General features: G+C 49.4%; 1 protein-coding gene across 2 annotated transcripts in view; it reads left to right on the forward strand.

The window, feature by feature from the left end:
• The window catches only part of LOC146186603 (coronin-2B-like), a 214,930-nt gene that overhangs the window by 144,279 nt on the left and 51,771 nt on the right, over positions 1-18,880 (forward strand). The gene's annotated exons all lie outside the window — the stretch shown is intronic.

The raw sequence follows: 18,880 nt of genomic DNA on the forward strand, positions 1-18,880 counted from the left end.
GCCGCGGTAATTGCTTACGCTGTGTTACAAGATTCTTTCTTGGAGCCCGTAACATGTGTCGGCGGACGCGGTCTGCTCCGTGGTCTTGATGCGTTGAGACGAAGCCGCCGCTTCACCCCTTCGCCCGCGGGAACGGCGCGGTCGACGCCAAAGCTCGGGCGAAACGTGTCTAGTTAGGAGGATGCGTTCGCGATTCGCATATACATACTTGCTGCCCGACATTTCCGCATGCCAGACTTATGAAGATCCCTATAGGGAGCTTGCATGAAGCGATGCATGCCGGGTAATCCGCTATGATGATGTCGCTTGCAGCAGACGGCGGGCAGCGCATTTTCGATGGCCCACCGAGCAAATACGCGGCTTTTCGTGCGCTGTCCTTACGTGCGTGCAATTGTCAGCAGATTCCCGAGGAACGTACGCGTCGACGCTGTGCTCGGAAAATCTGGCGCACTATGAGTGCGGCGCGGACCTGTTCAAGCTACGCGACAACTGACTGCCCTGTGCGTCTGGACCTGGCCGCCCGTCGACATCGCCGCATTCATGATTTCTAGTTCTAGCAAGTAATTTTATACTTGCCCGGATTGGTGTCGTTCTCGCGTGTGTTGGCCCGTGCGAGCCAATCGCGTCGGCGTCCTTAGAGGAATCACTTGCCTTCTCGCCCTCATGCAGACGTATTGTTGGAATTGTGAAGAACCCGAAGTCGGCCTGTCCGATCGCGCCAGCATCGTCTGCGCGCACTACGCGACCATGCAGTGGTAGTGCCGTGCTTCATCGTCTGCTGCCAACGACAACATCATGGCGGATTACCCAACATGCATTGCTTCATGCAAGCTCCCTATATGCTATATAAGACGTTGCCGAACTACTCCGAGCCCTATCAATCCTGCTATCCATATCGCAGTCTGTGTTTTCAGTCGCGGAGAGCCGTCGCCGTCATAGATAATATATGCGGCGATCGCGCGGGTGGATTTGAAACACTTTATAAGATATATAAGCGATACCTTATACGGTGACATGCAGACATGTAAGGTGTGCGTTCTGATAACGTGCCTCAAGTGGGATACCCATGCGTGTTCTGCAGTACAGCCGGTAGGAAAACAAAAATGAGGTAAACACTATTTTGCTCTGCGAGTGCAAATTTATTTTCGCGCAATTTCATCCCATATATCTTTTTAAAACAGTTCTTCGATAACGGACCTGGAATCACTCTCTGCCCTGCAAAGTATCACCTTTGAAAATTTGTTTCGTCGTTACCATAATCCGGAATAAGGGACGAGACACTGCGTGCACGTTTCTCCCGTTCGAAGGCGATTTTTTGACGGCTGAGCCTTTGTGTGCCAGAGAAAACGGGAAAGCGTTAAAGCGCGGCGCACTAGAATTAGTGCGGCGCGGCGCCTCGTGTCGCCTTGTCTTCCCTTTTGTGCGTTTTTATTGTTAGGCTGTAGTTACACACTAGAATTACTTTTCTGAAGCCTCATGCGACATTACATTTTTAATACAAATTCTGGGTGAATGTTTGGAGCTGCGTGATCAGTATTTAACAAATCTAGGGAACATTTACATGGCGTACAACAATGAGGGCTCTTTGCGGCAGCCATCCCTTCTTTTCTTACTCTCTCTTTTTTTTTAACAATGATGTCTTTCTTTCTGGACTTCATGCGGTATTGTGTAATATTTTTTGCAACTTCGACGAATATTTAGCTTGTCTTTTCTATAGATCGCATGCTACCTTTTGCATTAGTTGTGGGGTCCCCCCCCCCCCCCCCCCCCCACATCTTTCCGCCGTTCATTGCTTCCGCTTACCTTGTCAGAGCGAGGAACCTGACCTGAAAACTTCACATGTTGTGAGCTCTGGAGGTTCCTCGTGGGTTTTCTTATTATTAATAAGTAAATAATACAATTTCGTCGCAGGCTGGTTCCTTGCAGATAAGTGAGTTACGCCACAGCCATAAATCTGCGCTAAGACTTCTCTTCGTCTCTTTGTCATCCTCGAGCATCGAGATAGCCGAGATTTACGACCGCACACCTCCGCCCGTCTGGTTAGCCCCGGCTTCGCCGGCTGTTGCGTCAACGACGCCTATTTCACAAGCGTCGTCGTACATTCGGAATGCCGAAACTTCGCCACGAACTCGCACCGTCAAGTTTCGTTCTTCAGAAGGGCAACAAGCCGCGCGGGATGTTCAAAATATTTCTTTGTTTTGTTTTTATTGGCAAACGCACCATAAAACGTAGGCGCGGCGCCTTTCATTTTTTATCGCGCTCCCTTACATAGTGTAGTTGCCGAACTTGAGAACTTGTTTATATTTTTAAGCACTTTGTGCTCTCCCATACGCTTACTTACACTTTTATGCTTTCCGGGTGTTATGCGTAAGCGTTCAAACTTTTTAGCTTTTTTTTCTTCTTTTTCTTTTTTTTTTCTTTTTTTTTTTTTTAACCAGCTGCGGCGGAGGGGTGGGAGGGAAGGAGTTGCCTTTCATCGACTATGTAGCGGAGAGAATGATGCGTGTGGAGTCAAGACCAGAACTCACCTTATACTTGCAAGATATTCTGAAGGCTGGGGTGGCGTAGCGAGCAATATCGTGGCTTCGTAGAAAACTATATATTTTTCGACATTGGGTGTATTCAAATGGGCCCCCTTCAATAGGCATCCTTGCTTTCGTGGAAAGACTCACACCACTGATTTAGTTAGGAACAAGTGCGCATTGCATTGATATGAACTGCATCCTTCTTATCAAGCAGCGTTTAATGCCGTTGTTGCCATAGCCACATGGTATACTTCTATAATTTAATGCGACATCGTTAAATGACCTTTCTGTTGAAAATGCGGCGTTTGCACCACGAGAAAGAAAATTATGAGGGACACTTAAGCCCCGCCTTTACACGTAACATCCCAGCGAGCGGTACGATGACAGCCAGTTTGGAAAAGTATATGCACGAACACGCTGTTCATAATAGAGTATTTCTCGTGCCTTTGCGCAGGGATCCAAAGCTCTGACGTCGCCAGTTCTTTCGGTTCAGAACTGCTCTCTGCCAGTGTTTGCATACCACAGCCCTCGAGACCATACATCTCGTTTTGCTGTAGACAGGTGAAGCGGCTTCCCAAGTGCTCAGTGTATACGCGATTCTATAGGCAGAAAGCTACAGCAAAGAGAGGCACGGGGGCGCTGCAGCTGTATCTGACAGCTGTCGCCGCCGTGATAACGACCGAGGGACAGCAACTGCTGTGCCGCTGTTCTTGAGACTTCACTGTGCACGGCCCACGTGTATTGTATTTGACCTTGTATTTCACCTATATATCTTCTACAGTTGCGAAAGGCGCGCTGTAGCCGTCCGGCATTTTTCTCGCGTTACCCAACCGAAATCAGCAGCTGCGGCGGTACGGGCAGTTAGTGGACGCTTCTTTCTGAATAATAAACAAAATTTTCGTCACGCATCATGAAAGAAGTGTGCATGCTCCGTTTTCGTATCTCCGTATCTGTATGTATATCACAAAAAAAGGGGCTGAATTCTGCTCACGACGGCCTATACCGTTCACCCTACGAGAATCATGCCACAGATATGGCTCTAAAGGGTAACACGCAGCCCAAGTGAGTAGCATCTACATATGCATCCTTAGTGGATTCAACTCGCGCTTTACGGAACTATGCGCTTGCCGTAATCGCAGTGCTGTGAACAACGTTCTTCCCGGCGCGCACACACGCAGTAATTAAGAAAACCGATGTTGTTACGTCGTCCAACAGAGCGTGTCGAGCAGCGATGTCTCGGCGCCCCGAAGACTGCGCCGAGGCGGGCCTCTCGACGCTTATGCCACATACGCCTCGACAAATTGTGTTCGTGGGCGGAAGCAGCCGCAGCTCGGATGTGGAAAGCGTGTGCCCTTCGTAACCTTGACATTCACTCCTGGGGACAGCCGAGCTATGTCTGTACGCCTACACCCGCGGACGGGGCCAGCATGCATAATGCTCGTGTGACGCCTCAAGCAGCCACAGCGACGAAAACACGCACGGAGCAAGCGGTCTCCTTTTGGCTTGCGCCAATTCTTTTTTTTCCAACTCTGTTCTCTTCGGCACCTATAGTTCATATGTATTGGCAGTGGCAAATAGGATTCTTCGCTAGTGATTGTCGTTGTCTGCTTTTCTGTAGAATTTTCCTTTATATCTTTTCATTCTGTCTTCATTCCCTTCACTTTCAGTAAGAGCTACGTGCAGTCGTGCATGGAGCCACCTGCCTATGCCCTTTACTTTAGTAAATACGATCCTGGATATACAGAACCCGAAGCGGATTGCGGAGTAGTTCGATATATTGATACTTCGATGTATAAAACATGCCAATAATTGAGCTTCTTTGTAATCTACGGCGCGCTTCCTGCGGCGATGTGCTGCACGTCGACGTACTCGAGCGTGGCGACCCGCACTCATAGTGTCGACACTCCGCGCCAGACGCCAAACAGAAGAGCGCACCTACACTTGTCGCTCCGTGGACGCGAGCGCTCGATACGTTTGGTAGGCTCAAATCGGAGCGTCGAAGCTCACGCTGCTTGGCCTTGCTCAGCTGCTCATCGCTAGGGTCCCAACGGGCTCTGGCGAAACGGGCGAGGGAGGCGGCTTTGTCCAGCGGGGTCCCGGACTAAGGACTCCATTCATGTAAAGGGTCCTTTTTGGGCCTGCAAACTCTCATTTTCTAATTAAATGTTTTTCACCACCACCACCGCCGCGCGGCGCATGTGTCGTTGGTTTTGGGATTCATATCAAAGTTGCTGCGAACCGTGCTTCGGGAAACGCCACCGCTCACCACAAAGGTGCAATTCTGTTACTCATACACTATAAACGGTATAATAACTATAAACTTGATAACTTCATAATATAAAGAAAATGGGGTAAGTGTCATTTATCCGTCTCCTTAAGCAGCGAAGCAGGGCACGCTGCAACCGCCGCAAGCCTTCGGTCAGCTATGCTGCATTCACCGCACGACAATAGGTCATTATCGAAAGCAAATAAGGCCAGATTCCTTCCTTTGGCATTGATTCTCGTACTTTCTCATATTAAGTGGTGGGCGTTAAAATCGCCGGTAGTGATCCAAGGAGCCCGGGTTGCCTCCATGATTGCCTTCAGCCTTTCGCAGTCTAATTGTGAGGAGGGAGACACATATATGCTGCAATCAGTGAATTGTAACGTTTTTGCAAGTCTCCACCATGAAACATGAGTACTGATTTTCATTGTGAGGTGGGACTGGGCGACAAACGTACGTCATGTCAGTGTGGATGTACACCAGGACTTTGCTGCGCTTTCCGCATTTGGGAGCGAAAAAAGATTCCTACCCGGAAAGCCTGACTGCTTTAGTGAAGTTAGGCTCGCATGGTGACCAATATCGGGAAATAGTTGGTGAAGACGTATTTGCCAAAAAATTGAGATTCGCGACTTCAGGCCTCTTCCGTTCCACTGGAACAGCGCGGCGCCCCTGACTTCCTCACGAAACGTGGGAAGTTTGCCAGCCATTGTAGGTTAAAGATCCTGAAGTGCTGGACCGACGGAGTCCAGCACCACTAAGACGCTTCGAGCAGTTCGGGATTGCAGAGCCTGTAGTAGAGGTCGAATGGCGTCGACCAGCCGTCCTTAAGATCACTATATCAAGATCGTGAACACATTGATATAGCAACTGACTTCTGTAAGAAAATTGCGGGTGTAACGACAACCTCGGTTTCCCAGCGTGTTCCTCCTGCCTCACAGGAATCAGCAATGGATGTCATTTTTTCTCGCGAGGAACTCCACTCTGCTTTTGAAAGATGTAGGCGTTCGTCTTCACCAGGGCCTGGAATCACATACGCTGCGCTGTTCCATCTTGGCAACGACGCGCGAGAAGAGCTCATCAAACATTATAACCACTCTTGGCTCGACGGTGTTGTTCCACAGCAATGGAAATCTAGTCGGCTGATACCCCTCCTAAAACCAGGGATATCTCCGCTCGAGCTCACATATCCTGCAGGCCAATAGCTTTGGCCAGTTGCGTGGGAAAGGTCATGGAAATAATGGTTTTGACGCGCCTTGAGTGGCACCTAGAGCACTATACAATATACCCCAAATGGCCGGCTCTCGGCGGGGCTGCTCTTCTGCTGACAACGTCGTCGACCTCGTGTCCACAGTTCAACAACGGAAACGAATTAAACTTCTGTCTGTGGCACTCTTTCTTAAATGTCAAAGGTGCCTACGACGATGTGGCCCATGAAGCCATCTTTGATGAGCTCGAAACTGTGGGCATCGGTGGTCGGATGTTTGCGTGGATAGAGTTATCTGACAAGATCATTTTTTTATTCAGTGAGAAGGTGGCTCGACTCCAGCGCATTATACCCACCGCGGTGTGCGCCAGGGTGGTGTGCTCAGCCCTACTTTGTTTAATCTAACATTCATCGCCCTCCCAGAGAACCTCCCTTCAACCGTCCAGATATCAATGTACGCCGATGACATCTGCATTTGGACCTCCTCTGTGATGCGTCTCCAAGTGCGTGCAAGACTTCAACGGGCAGCAACACTAACGTCTTATCTTCAGATGCAAGGTCACAGCGTTTCACCGGAAAAGTGCGCGCTAGTGGCATTTAAACGCAAATCTATGAATCAATATCCGGTATGCATTGACGGCCATAATATTTCTTACTGCAAAACTCATCGTTTCTTAGGGATTCTGACAGACCGCAGTCTATCATCCAGCCCACATCGCACCCTATTAAAAAAAAATAATAATAAAAAAAAAAAAAGCTAACATCCATTGCTCACTTATACTCCGCTTTCGTGGCGGAAAATCATGGGGCTCGTCGGTACGGTCAATGTTGCAGTTGTACAGAACACTATTCTTAGGATTCCTGCGGTACAGTACGCCCGTACTTTCAAACACGTGCCAGAATAATTTGCGTGCCCTCCAGGCAGTACAGGTTCAGACCCTTCGCACATGCCTGGGCCTCCCTCGGAGCGCATCAACACTGGGAGGTATCGCACTCGTCAAAGACCACCCGTTTTCAAAGTATATTGCTCTAGACTCTTTGCGAATGCGCATACGACATATTTCAAGGGTCCCACAGCATCACCTTGCGCAGATGCCTCTGCAGAGATCACATTCTGCTTTTGCAAAAATCAGCAACGCACCAGTCTCTCATCCCAAAACAGTTCATTCTGGCAGCACGACCTCCGTCGCCACTGTGGTGTCTGCAGCTCCCATGTGTGCGCTTTGAATTCCAGGGATATCGAAGAGATTAAACTTATCAACGCTAGCCCTTCAGCAACTGACGCTGTTCATGCTACACAATGACTGTTGGGACTGTATTCACGTCTATGCAGATGGCTCGGTAACCTTTACTAGTTCTGCATTCGCCGTCGTCATTCCTGCGAGACAAGCAAACATTTATAATCTAACGTCGCTTAAGACTACCTCTACTGGAGCCGAACTGGCCGCTATTTGTGCTGCTGTAAAGTATATCTCTGAGCAAGCTCCTAAAAAATTGCTTATGTTCTGTGATTCCAAACCTACCCTAAAATGTCTTCAATCGGTCTTGAGCTATGGCGACCATGACCAACTTGTAGCGGAGGTTCGACACCTGTACCACCAGGCATTACAAGAGGGTCTCGAAATAATCTACCAGTGGATACCAGGCCATAGTGGAATTGCTGGCATCAACTTAGCTGATGATGCTGCTCGATAGGCTCACGATACAACCAACATTGTCGAGATACCATTGATAAGAGCCGACGCAACAAGGAACCTTCGACTGATCGCCCGAAACGTGACTTGATAATCATGGTCTACGCCTGGAGGCTGGACGTCCCGCTCGCACCACTTTGACCATTTACTTCAATTGTACGCTTTATCTCTGGACATGCTATATAGTCTCCTTTCCTACCTAATTCTACTTAATTCAATGTTACTTGCTGCTTAATTCTGCTTGATGTTACTTAATTCACGCCGCGATGAAGAGACGTTTCGCTCTTTGTAGGTAATCAACTTTTTTTTTTATGCATGTGTGCGTTCACGGCAGAATGAGTTGACTTCGGTATATATATCTTCCAGTGTTCATTAACTATATTTCAGATTATGCCTTTGCTGACTGATTTGCGTACAGAGAAATGCAGCCCGATTGAGATGCTCTCACGGAGCCCCTTCGTCGCGGTCACGATGGGCTGCATGGACACTGCATGACACGAAATGACTACGTACACAAACGTGCACCCCCCCCCCCCCCCCCCCCCCTTCCCGATAGAGAGAAAAAGAGAGAGATGACTTTTATTGTCCAACAGAGTGACTATCCCACTCTTCGGGGGTTAGACCCGGAAGGTGGGACAGTCTCCTTAGTTGCAGGCCGGTAGTTCTTGGACGCCGGCGGCATCTTCGGCCAGTCGAACAATTTCTCTTCGGGCTCTTGGGTCTGAGCTTCGCAGAAGGGTCTCCCAGGTGTCTTTATATTTTTAGCCCTACCTGGTGACATCGCACATTCCCATATTATGGGATCTAGTGATCCACTTTTCTTACATAATGAACATAAGTCTGATCATATTTGCGGCCATATATGGTTGACTAGAACTGGGTTCGGGTATGTATTTATCTGTATCTTCCTCCACGCTATTGCTTCCTCTGCCTAACGTGGGGTCTGGTGGTGGTAGGACTCTCCTGCTCAGTATGTAGTGCGCTGTCATTTCGCTATAGTTAATCAGGTCCTCTTGTTTGCCTTGCTCCGGTGGCACTCCTCCAGGCCGGTGTGTGAGATCACGGGCTAGTTTGTGTGCCGCCTCATTTCCGGGCACGCCTGCGTGGGCTGGCGTCCAAACAAGGGTGATGTCTCTTTCTATTAGTTTTTGATCGAGGATTCTACCCGCGGTCGTCGCTATGACTCCTGCGGTGTAGCTCCATGATTGCTCTTTTGCTGTCACTGACTATGTATTTTGCCTCGGTCTGAGCAAGAGCCAGTGTTATTGCAGCCTCTTCCGCTGTCTGTATCGATCTTGCTTCTATAGAGATTGCTGTTACCATTTCTCGCTTGCCATTGACAACGACTGCATGTATTTTTTCTTTACTGCAGTATGCAGCGTCTTCACATGCAATTCTATCTGGATTTTCTGCCTCGAATTTCCGTGTCTCTGTTCCTGCCCTTTTCTCTTGTCTTTGATTATTATATTCAGTGTGCGTTCTTTGGTAATGGGGAGATATGGATCCGTTTCCGGTCTTCGCCTCTCATTTCCTCTGTCTTGCCCCAGTATTCCCTCGGTTGCATACCTATTTCCCTGAGTATGTTCCTTCGACCCTTAGTTCTCTCTAGCCTTCTTTGTTGCGTAGCTAGTGTTGCCTCAATTATTTCGTCTAATGTGTTGTGTATTCCCAGCATCATTAGCCTGTCCGTAGAGGTACTTGCTGGGAGGTTTAGTGCTCTTTTAATGCCTTTTCTGATCAAGCTATCGATCCTATCTTTTTCTGCCTTCTTCAGGTCCCATATGCCGACTCTGCTTGTTACGAACGCTTGTACGAGCCTTACTTTAAGGCCTCCTTTTTTATTGGCTATTCTCATAAGGTTTGTCGTTTGTATGACCTGTCCTTCCAGTTTCTTTATCGTGTATCCGTTTGTTTGGAGGATCATTCCTAGCACCCTCGTTTGCTCGACTTTCTGTCCCTTCCCGATAAATTGTAATTCGCTCGAGGTTTGTTTTGGGAAAGCTAGCGCGCGGCGCATGCGCCTCGCGTGCTCGAACTGAAGTTGGAGCACGGGTATATGTGCGACACGCGTATATGACGATACGCGTGCTGAATTTTAACGGCTATAGCGCTGTAAAAGTGATTTTAAACCTGCTACCGAGACATCTACATCGCCGTTATCGCACTATATGGCAGGTCAAGAATTAGCATATGGGGACTTATTATCATGCCTATAGCTAGTGGCGCGGTCGAGCGGTAGCCGGCATATATAAATGATGCGCCAAATGATGCACTTTGAGTGCAATAAATAAACAACCGCGGTGCCTACTAGTATGCGAGTTCGAAGCCGACCTGTTCCAATCCGCCGCGTCGTTTCTTTTTCTTTTTCGTTAGTGCGCACACTACAAGAGGTCATGGTCAGACATTGATCAGTCATAGAATTCACCACTCTGTTGGCTGGCAAACTTGAAAGACCAGTCGAGGAGACGCGCGCGCGCTTCAGCTGCTATACCGGATTTTGTTTGAAGTACCCTAGCGAGTCCACGTGGTTGTGACCTCACGAATCAGCCAATCAGAGCGACGGCACAAGGAAGGCAGGACAAGATTCTGCGCTTTTGAGATAAAATATTTGCATCCGCATCAAGCAGCGCCTCTATAGCATGTCGGCGGTGAACCTGGCGCTATATATATGGAGCACACGCAGGATCTCGCGGACCATGAACTTGAAGACGTCAGCGCCGATAAGGACGAACTCTGCTTACTATCGCCGACCTTTTTGTGAAGCCAGGAAGTGTAGACGCTGAACCGCACGCAAACGTTAATTTCTACCCTGAAACACAGAAGTTCCCCACCGCGGTGGTGCAGTGGTAATGCGCCCGACTACTGTAACCGAGCACCTGGATTCGATCCCGACCGCCGGCGGCTGCGTTTCGATGGAAGCGAAACGAAGTGGCGTCCGTGTGTTCTGCGTGTGTGCGGTGGTCGAAATTATTCCGGAGCTCTTCACTATGGCACCCCTTTCTCTATTTCCGCTTTCACTCCCACTTCTTCCCTTCCTTTACGGCACGGTTCAGGTGTCCATAAAACAAGTGCGACATATACGGCGCCTCTCCTTTCCTGTGAACCAATTATTAAACACAGAAGCTCCGAGAGCGCTGCAGAATCTGCTGTGGAGAAATGCGGAAGTCTGAGCGTTGCTGTTACACACGGTATACATCGCGCGCCCCTTGTCAAACACAACCACCCATGCCCCCCATTGAGTCCCATGCCCCCAATGTTCAAGACGGCGCTTCATCACATTTAGAGCGCCGCCTTCTGTCTGGAGTCTCTTCAAAGCCAAGTGCGGTCGATAGTAAATACGTATCGGCCCGATGTCGAATTGCATTACAGCCTATCACTATATGATGTATAGTGTTCCACTACACCACCATGGGAGAATCCGGCGGTATTTCCGCCGTGAATTGTGCTCGCCACATTTTCGCCCCGATAGAATTCACAGCGTGCCTCTGCCAGTAGCCAACTTCCTCTTGTGTTGTCATAGGAGTCCATCTTCGCAATGGACTGCTTCCACTCCCTTTGCCGTACTTGATAATGAAATTTCGTGCTTCATTTCAGGGTGCACAGGCTCCGGCCCTGCTACGCTAACTCTCGAAGGCCGTACCGATCGCGAGCTGTTGTTGTTGTGGCTGTAGGAAGAAAGAAAATAAAATGCACGGGCTTGCTACTGTCTCTGTAGCTGAGCCACCTCCGCTGCCTCGTGCGGACAGAAGAGAAAATAGACAAGAAAGAAAAGAAGAGAGAGAGAAAGACGCGCGCCGCAACAACAGCCGTCGTCCACCACCACAGAAGCGGTGGCGGGTGCAATGACGGCCTACAACAGATAAAAATCAGTGGCTGGCTAGCCCCCGCCGCAAGCGGCGTTGACCTACCGTCCCAGCCCCGTAGGGCCAGGAACTGCCACCCGCGGAGCGTGTCCGCTCGTGGCGTTGATGGTGATGATGGTGATACTGGCGTTAAATGAAAGGGCGATGATAATGATGATGATGATGAAGACATCTTTAAATTGAAATAGACAAGACGCTACATGTATAGGCACACAGAAAAGACGAAGTGACAACAGAATTTTTCAGCTTAAAAATGCAGAACCAACTAACCCGGCATGCGTTACTGATGATGATGAGAATCTAAACAGAGAAGGAATAGAAGAAGAAGTGGGCTTAGCCAGAAATTGCAAGTGGGGCAGAATAAGCGCTTTGTAGGCCTATTTTTCTTCCCCCGGACGGCCGCATGGGTTCGCTGCTGAGCTCGTGCCGGGGCTCGCGGCAAGAGCGGCAACAAAGGCCGCGCTCAGCCAGGGGCAAAGGCCGCAAGGCGTCCTGGTTTGCTGCTGGGCTCCAGGGCAGCGGCAGCAACGGGTCCGCCGGACAGCCGTCGCCGGCCGCATGGGCTCCGAGCGAACAGGGCGACGGGCCCTGCTCCGCCATGGACGACGACCCCGGCCTCAGCAGCGTCCGCGCCGTCGCCTCGGCGCCGACCCCGCGCCGCCGGCAGTCGAGGTGCGACGGGCACCAGACGTACGTGTCTCCACCTATACACGCGGCAGTCTGGGCGTGGTGTCAGCACACAGATTCCCATCCGCCACGTGCTCGGATTGGCGCTGTACACGAGGTGTCATCGTGCAAAGTCAGCAGTGCATTTTTCTTACCGTCGTAACGCAGCTGCCGAATTTACAGTGTTTGTGTATAAATAAATCGGACGGTCCTCAACCACCTGGGCCTTCGTAGAGAGGACGCTTTCATGTGGAGTGGAAGCTGAAGGGGAGGGAGTACATATCCGTCATTTATTGTTGAGCACGGGAAATATTTTGTGGGGACGCCTCCGACGGTTCTCTGAAATGGCCGGAACTGTTTCCCGAATACTGAACATTGGCCGTCGCACCAAAATGGGCCAGTGCCGACTCAGTTGTTAAGCCATGCACCTTGCATATTTTCGTAGTTTACAAACATGTTTTCGTGCATTACAGACGAACCGTCAGACGTATGTCCTGTGCTATGACGTACACTCTTGGCCAGTTTTCTATAACGTGTAGAGTGAGCAGAATAGTTACTGTTAGGGTTTCGAGCTTTCGCTATAGTTGTAAAACGTTTAAACGCTCCGCCGTGGTAGCTCAATGGTTAGCGCTCGACTTCTGAACCCAAGGATGCGGGATCGAATCCAGGCCGCTTTTGGGTGAAGGCGAAAAGCGAGGCGCCCGTGGGCTGTGCAATGGCAGTGCACGTTAATCAAAATTTCCTGCGCCTATTACTACGAGCGTTCCCCATAGCTCGAGTCGTTTTGGGACGTTAGCTTCTTTGTAGACCAAACCAACCAAACAATTTCAGAGCACGAAAAATTGCGAGAGCACTGCAGAATCTGCGCTAGAGAAATGCGAAAGCCTGAGCGTTGCTGCTGTCACGCGGTAAATCGCGCGCCGCTTGTATAACGTTTGCTAGCAAGGCCATGACTGTGCCGCACAGTGGAAGTTTTATTTTCTTGTCCCGACCGCCGGCAGCATGTGTCCACAGAAAGTGTGAGTTTGAAACACATCTACTTCCGGTTGGCGGGTCGTCGCATCCACTGGACGTCGACATTTGTCGCATAGCTTATGTCGACGTACATTTGATTTTACTTTTACATTTTTTTGGCTCTAATTAACTAGAATCATATCCTATCGACATATTTTTTTTTTATCTACAGCATCCTCATATCATCCTCTATCGATCACAACCATTCGTTTGATCCTAACTCTTCTGAGAACGACACATGGCTGCGGATACGTTTTGCGGATACGGCCTTGCCAACATAGCCGGGAAAGGCTTTCGCCTTAATAAGGGCTCAAATTGCTTCACTCTCCACTCCAAGCCGACCCGATCCTGTTCACTAGAGGAAGCCAGATATGCATAGCAAGAAAAAACTGAGGACAAATGGGGAGGATAGAAAAGAGCATAGCTGCAGGGCAATGGAAGAGACACAGTGCGAGACCGGCATAGATATCAGGGCAGTTGGGGCAGGAGGGGTCAGAGCGGAAGCGGTAAAAAAACAAAACAAAAAAAAAATATTACCGACGATTACGTTACTTCCTAATGCAAAATTTGAGCGCAGTAAATAAGCTGTTTCACCTTTTCGATAGATTGAGGCAAATCCGCCGCCACCGATCTGGCTCTGATTGCCACCGCACAGGGGTTGCATTGGAGGAGGAGCGAAGAAAGGAATTAAGTTCGAGCCGGCGCTTTGACAACTCGCAGGAAGAGGGGGGAGGGGTGCGGCGTGTACACCCAGCAGCAAACGATGGGGGCAGAAGCGCGCGCAGCAAGCGGACAACGCGATAAAGGGAGGAGGGAAGCGATAGCAGTGACTGACTGATGCTGCTGACGCCGATAGTGAGTCAACCCCAGCTGCGGAGTTGGTTTCAGGGACAACGCCGCCGATGCCGACGCAAACAATATGATACCCTCGCTTCCGCAGCGCCAAGAACCAGGTCTAGCCGTGGGAAGGTGGTCACATATTCGTCGACGTGCCGGGGCCTACGTGAAATAACCGGCGCGTCGGCAACTGAAGAGCACCCTATCCGCCACACAGGAACAGGGGGGGGGGGGGGGGGACCTTCCCCTCCTCTTTCTGCATGGCGGCGACGGTGTTCTATGCAGTCACGTTATCTTGACTCTCTAGCGGCGTCAGCGGCATCCAGCGGTATCAGTCGGTCGCTGCTAGCGCTGGGGGGATGAAAGGGGGGCGGAGCTGGTTACGAGGCCGACGCCGACGCGAAACCCAGGAACGGACGCCAAAGAGCTGCGCTCTAAAAAAAAAAGTTCGGTCAGTGAGCGTGTTTTCCCGAATTCGAATGGTATGGACCCAAGAATATAGAGATGGCCGCTGGGTTACAAAGAGCGGTGAGCTCCTGCCCGAATCGGATGTATAGGACTACGAGATGGCTTTCTTGATCATATGTCCCTCGCCGCACTGTGATTTATTGGACCAAGGCATGGACTTCTGTACCGCTCTGCGATCAACTTTTTAAGAATGGGTCTCGATGTACGCGAAGGGCTGCAGTTTCCTGCACTCTTGTTCCTGATTACGTTTACAGAGCCCGGTCCCCTGTACGGTATGATATATCTCTGGCGTATTCTCTTAAGCACGAAACGCTGGCATCACCGACTGTTCCGGTTGTTGCAAAACTGGTTGGCGCGGATAACGACAAATTCCTGTCACGTGTTCTTAAAAAGGGTGTATTAGTGTCGTCTGCTGACCGATCCCACGAATCGAAAACACGTGAGACAAAGCCGTATAAACATGACACAACACTTCGGCAGATACGAATCACCGTGCGGATAATGTTGGACCTCAAGGGACACCTTGAAGACGAGAAGCTGTTCTCTCCTCCCTCGGCTAGAGACTTGTACAACAGGTTGTGTGCGTTTGCCGTAATTTTCTTTCACGGTGGACCTCATGGGCATCCGCCTTGCTACAGCTACAGTAGCTCTTGATCAAACCTTGTTCCGGACATCCGCCGCGCCGGGAACAAACATCGCCGTGCGGAGTAGTGCTCGATAACAGGCTTGGAACGCCGCCCTGTCGGGAGATAACATTGTTTACGCCGCACGGTATTCGTCCCGTTCTGTATTTCACTCGTTAAAGCTTTCCTGACGGGAAAGTCATATGCGCTCCACACCTGGCACATACGAGGGCAGACACGGCACTCGCGCTGAACGTCGATAACTGCAGAGTGACCGCAAGCTCTTCGAGCTCGATGCGGAAATCATAATGCCGTGCCGTCATGTCGGCAACAGTTCGCTGACCGGATCATGGAAACAATACTTCGCCGTTCGTTTCTCTCTCCGCGCTCAAGAGTCGTCGCGAGTCTGAATTATCTTGTTTTCCTCGGACGTCTGGATATAGTTGCGGTCAACAAACACATGTCACTCTTCTCTCTGCTGCCGCTGATAAGTCTGCCTCTCGTGCACTATATGTTTTGGCGCTGCAGCACAAGGAAACAAAGAAGCTGAGAGTGCTACTACGATCAACAAGGAGTATGCATAGATAATGGACTCAATGCGCATTCAGGTCACGTGCTTCAGCAAGCACGTTGTCCCTTCTTTTCAGTGACACGGGAGCCGCTACACAGTTGGCCTCTTAACTTGTGAACAGCAGCGGAATGCAAGTTTGCAAGTTGGCCAGATGCCTCGTTGGCAAATAGCTCGTGTCTCGCAACCTCGTTTTCTCTTTGAATGGAGCTGAATCATAAGAGCAAAAGAAAAAAAAAAAAGAAAAAAAAAAGCAAGGATGCAGAAATAAAAGCGCGCTTGAGAGGCGTCCATTAGATTCTTTATTCTTGTAAGGCTTCGCTATCATCGCCAAGGCTGCGGTTAAACAAAAAATAGTGCAAACGTATAGTCCGCGTGTTATTACAGGCGACTGCTGCTCCGCTCAAACGTTATACGGTGATGTGAAACAGTTAAAGTCCAACTGAGTGATTTTCGGAACAGTAGTGTGACGCCTCTCCATCTGTTTTCTCTCGCCCTGACGCCTTCGCCACTGCGTGTTATGTTTCGCATGTCTGGAACTACACAAGTGGAACACGCAACTCCAAGGTTCACGGAATTTTAATTCCGTAAAAATGCTTTACTAGCTGCCACGCGATCGAAAGCTGGCTGCCAATTAACGAGAAAGACGATGACCTTACATCATGGCTGGCGACCGACCTTGCTTTCGAAATCTTTGCTGATCCAGACTGAGATGAAGTAAAGTCTACTCTGTCTAGTAGCGTGGACGCTTTGTCTCTCCGTGGCTTTCTGTCTGCTGAACGTCATTTTTGAAGCTGGTCAAAAACGTGCTTTCTATGAAAGGGTCCATGAACAGGTTTGCTAGGGGGACTGATATATACTGTATCAATGGGCAGCACCGGCAAAGGAACCCTCTTTTGCTAGACGCAACCCTTCTATGCGTGTGGTTCAAAGGAAATTACATGTGATCACTACAGCGGAATCTATAACGAAATAATGAACCTAAAACAGGTAATTCTCCCGTGAAAGCATATTAATCTATCTAACACTTTTATGAAATGAAAATTTCTTGCAACGAAATATAACGTATCTTCAATGAATCCCACTGGTTATTTTGCGCTTATTATGTCAATTTCTAAAGGTGGATTCACACGACGGACAATTCGCCTGCGGACCAGGCGTCACGTGACGTCCCACTTCCGCTCCGTGAGGCATGCGCCTGCATGCCCCATGTAAAAAGAAAAGCCGCTCGCATGCCTAATTCGATTATCAACTCCTCCTTATAGTGACACGAGTGACACTAAGCGGATTAGACTTGGCCACTGCCTTTCGCCATGCTACACATTCACCAACCTCAGAGAGCGGAAGTGGCACGCCTCGTTAGTTATGCCTAACCTCCAGTGAATTTCACTGGCCTTTTCGCGCTGGGTATGCCAATTTGTAACGGCGTCCAACACTTCCGTACTGACCCGATGCGACAAACTGCACTTCCCTCGTCCTCCAACCTCTTCTCCGCATACGTCCCACAGAAAGCGCCCCCCCCCCCCCTCCCACCCCCATCTCCTCCTCCATTTTCCTCACTGACTTTATGTGAAGTTTAGCCTTCTATTTTCGTATCATGTTCGCACGGTTAGAACCGTTTGGCAGTGCGCTTGGTGTGCTTAACGGCGTCAGGTCCCTAAATTGCACAGGGCGAAGTGGCGGAAAACAAATGCATCAAACAATTTCCGTTTACTAGAAGGCGGTAGTCATCAGTCTGGCGTACGCATTCACTTCAAGACATTTACTGTAATGGGGAGAAGGGTTGTGTACAGCGTGCTCGTGAGTTGTGTGGCGAAGCCAACGAAAACAGCTGTATACTCTCGAAGAAATTAGAGTTACTATATAGTAACTCTAATTATACAGTAATAATATAGTAGCCCTAGTGCTATATATAGTAACTCTAGAAGAAATCTCCGCTGTGCTCCCTCTTTCGAGCGGTTTGTATCGTCTGCAGCGCTATATAGAAAACGGGAATAAATACCCTGAATAAGTTGATCCTTGTTTTCCGAGGAATTATTCTCCGGGAAGCGTTTTCTAGACTCTGAAGCCCGTGCTGGCCGCGCGTTAGCAAGGCTGGCATTCGGTTCGTGTACGTAATACTCGGTCAAGTGGTTGATTGTCGGTGCGTGTGTTGCAAGCTTCCGAAACGTACATTGGCGGCGCTCAAGATACCGGCTTTGCTTTCTTCGTTATACAAGGTGGCAGCTAAATCTACTGGCATAAGACAGTTGCAATCAATGTAGAGCACCGCTATAGCGAAACAGTGGTTATAACGAAGAAATCGCAGGACCACTTCGAATTTGTTATTACGAGCTGTTATACCTTGTGAATCTTGCGACATCCTGTGACGCGAAAGCTGTTTACTTGACGCCCTTCTTCCCATGTGATCCGTAACCGTACACATCTCGGCCATGAAGAGCGCTGATCAGCGCGTAATAATGTTCACCGACGGAGCGCGAACTAAAGCTGTCGATTTCCTTGTAATTTCCCCATAATGTCAATTAGATCTATGCTTGAAGGAAGGTTTATCGGATTTAAAAACAAAAAAATCTAACGGAGATCGCCATCATCATTTTGAAAAAATTGTCATTGAAGTTAAACAATGGAACCGACAAAAATGCAGATGAAAGCTTTCTTTCTAAACGCTCGATGCTCGCGTTGTCTTTGTGTCGTTTCACTCTCATAAGCAAGATTGAAGGCAGGGCATCGCGTTGCCTAACAGAATTAGTTTTAAAAATCTGCAAGGCTTCCAGTGGCTCTCTTGCCTTCGTGTTGATGACAATGATGAAACTGCCGGTGAACCGTCGTGGTAGCCAGGCTATGACAATTTTCGCGCCATATTTAAGCGCATTTTCGCGTCAGTGTGCTATCATGCGTCGTAGAAACTTAAGCAAGTAACTGTCCTATGCGGGTGAGGACAGTGAACACTGCCTCGTTTGCAGGTGGGGATGATAAAGGAGTCTTCCACGAGGTCGAGCGGCCGTAGTGCGAGGCTATTGCGTTAATCCAACAGTGCCGCAGCCTCGCACCAACCATATGTCTTTGGCATTTTGTTGATTTAATTCCTCCTTCAATTAAGCGCAACTCCTAATCATTCGCTGTAGCGTGCGTGCCAGAGATACGGACTAGTCTCG

This window comes from Amblyomma maculatum, chromosome 6, assembly GCF_055883805.1.
Source record: "Amblyomma maculatum isolate TAMU_Amacu chromosome 6, ASM5588380v1, whole genome shotgun sequence".
Classification (NCBI taxonomy): Eukaryota; Metazoa; Arthropoda; class Arachnida; order Ixodida; family Ixodidae; genus Amblyomma; species Amblyomma maculatum.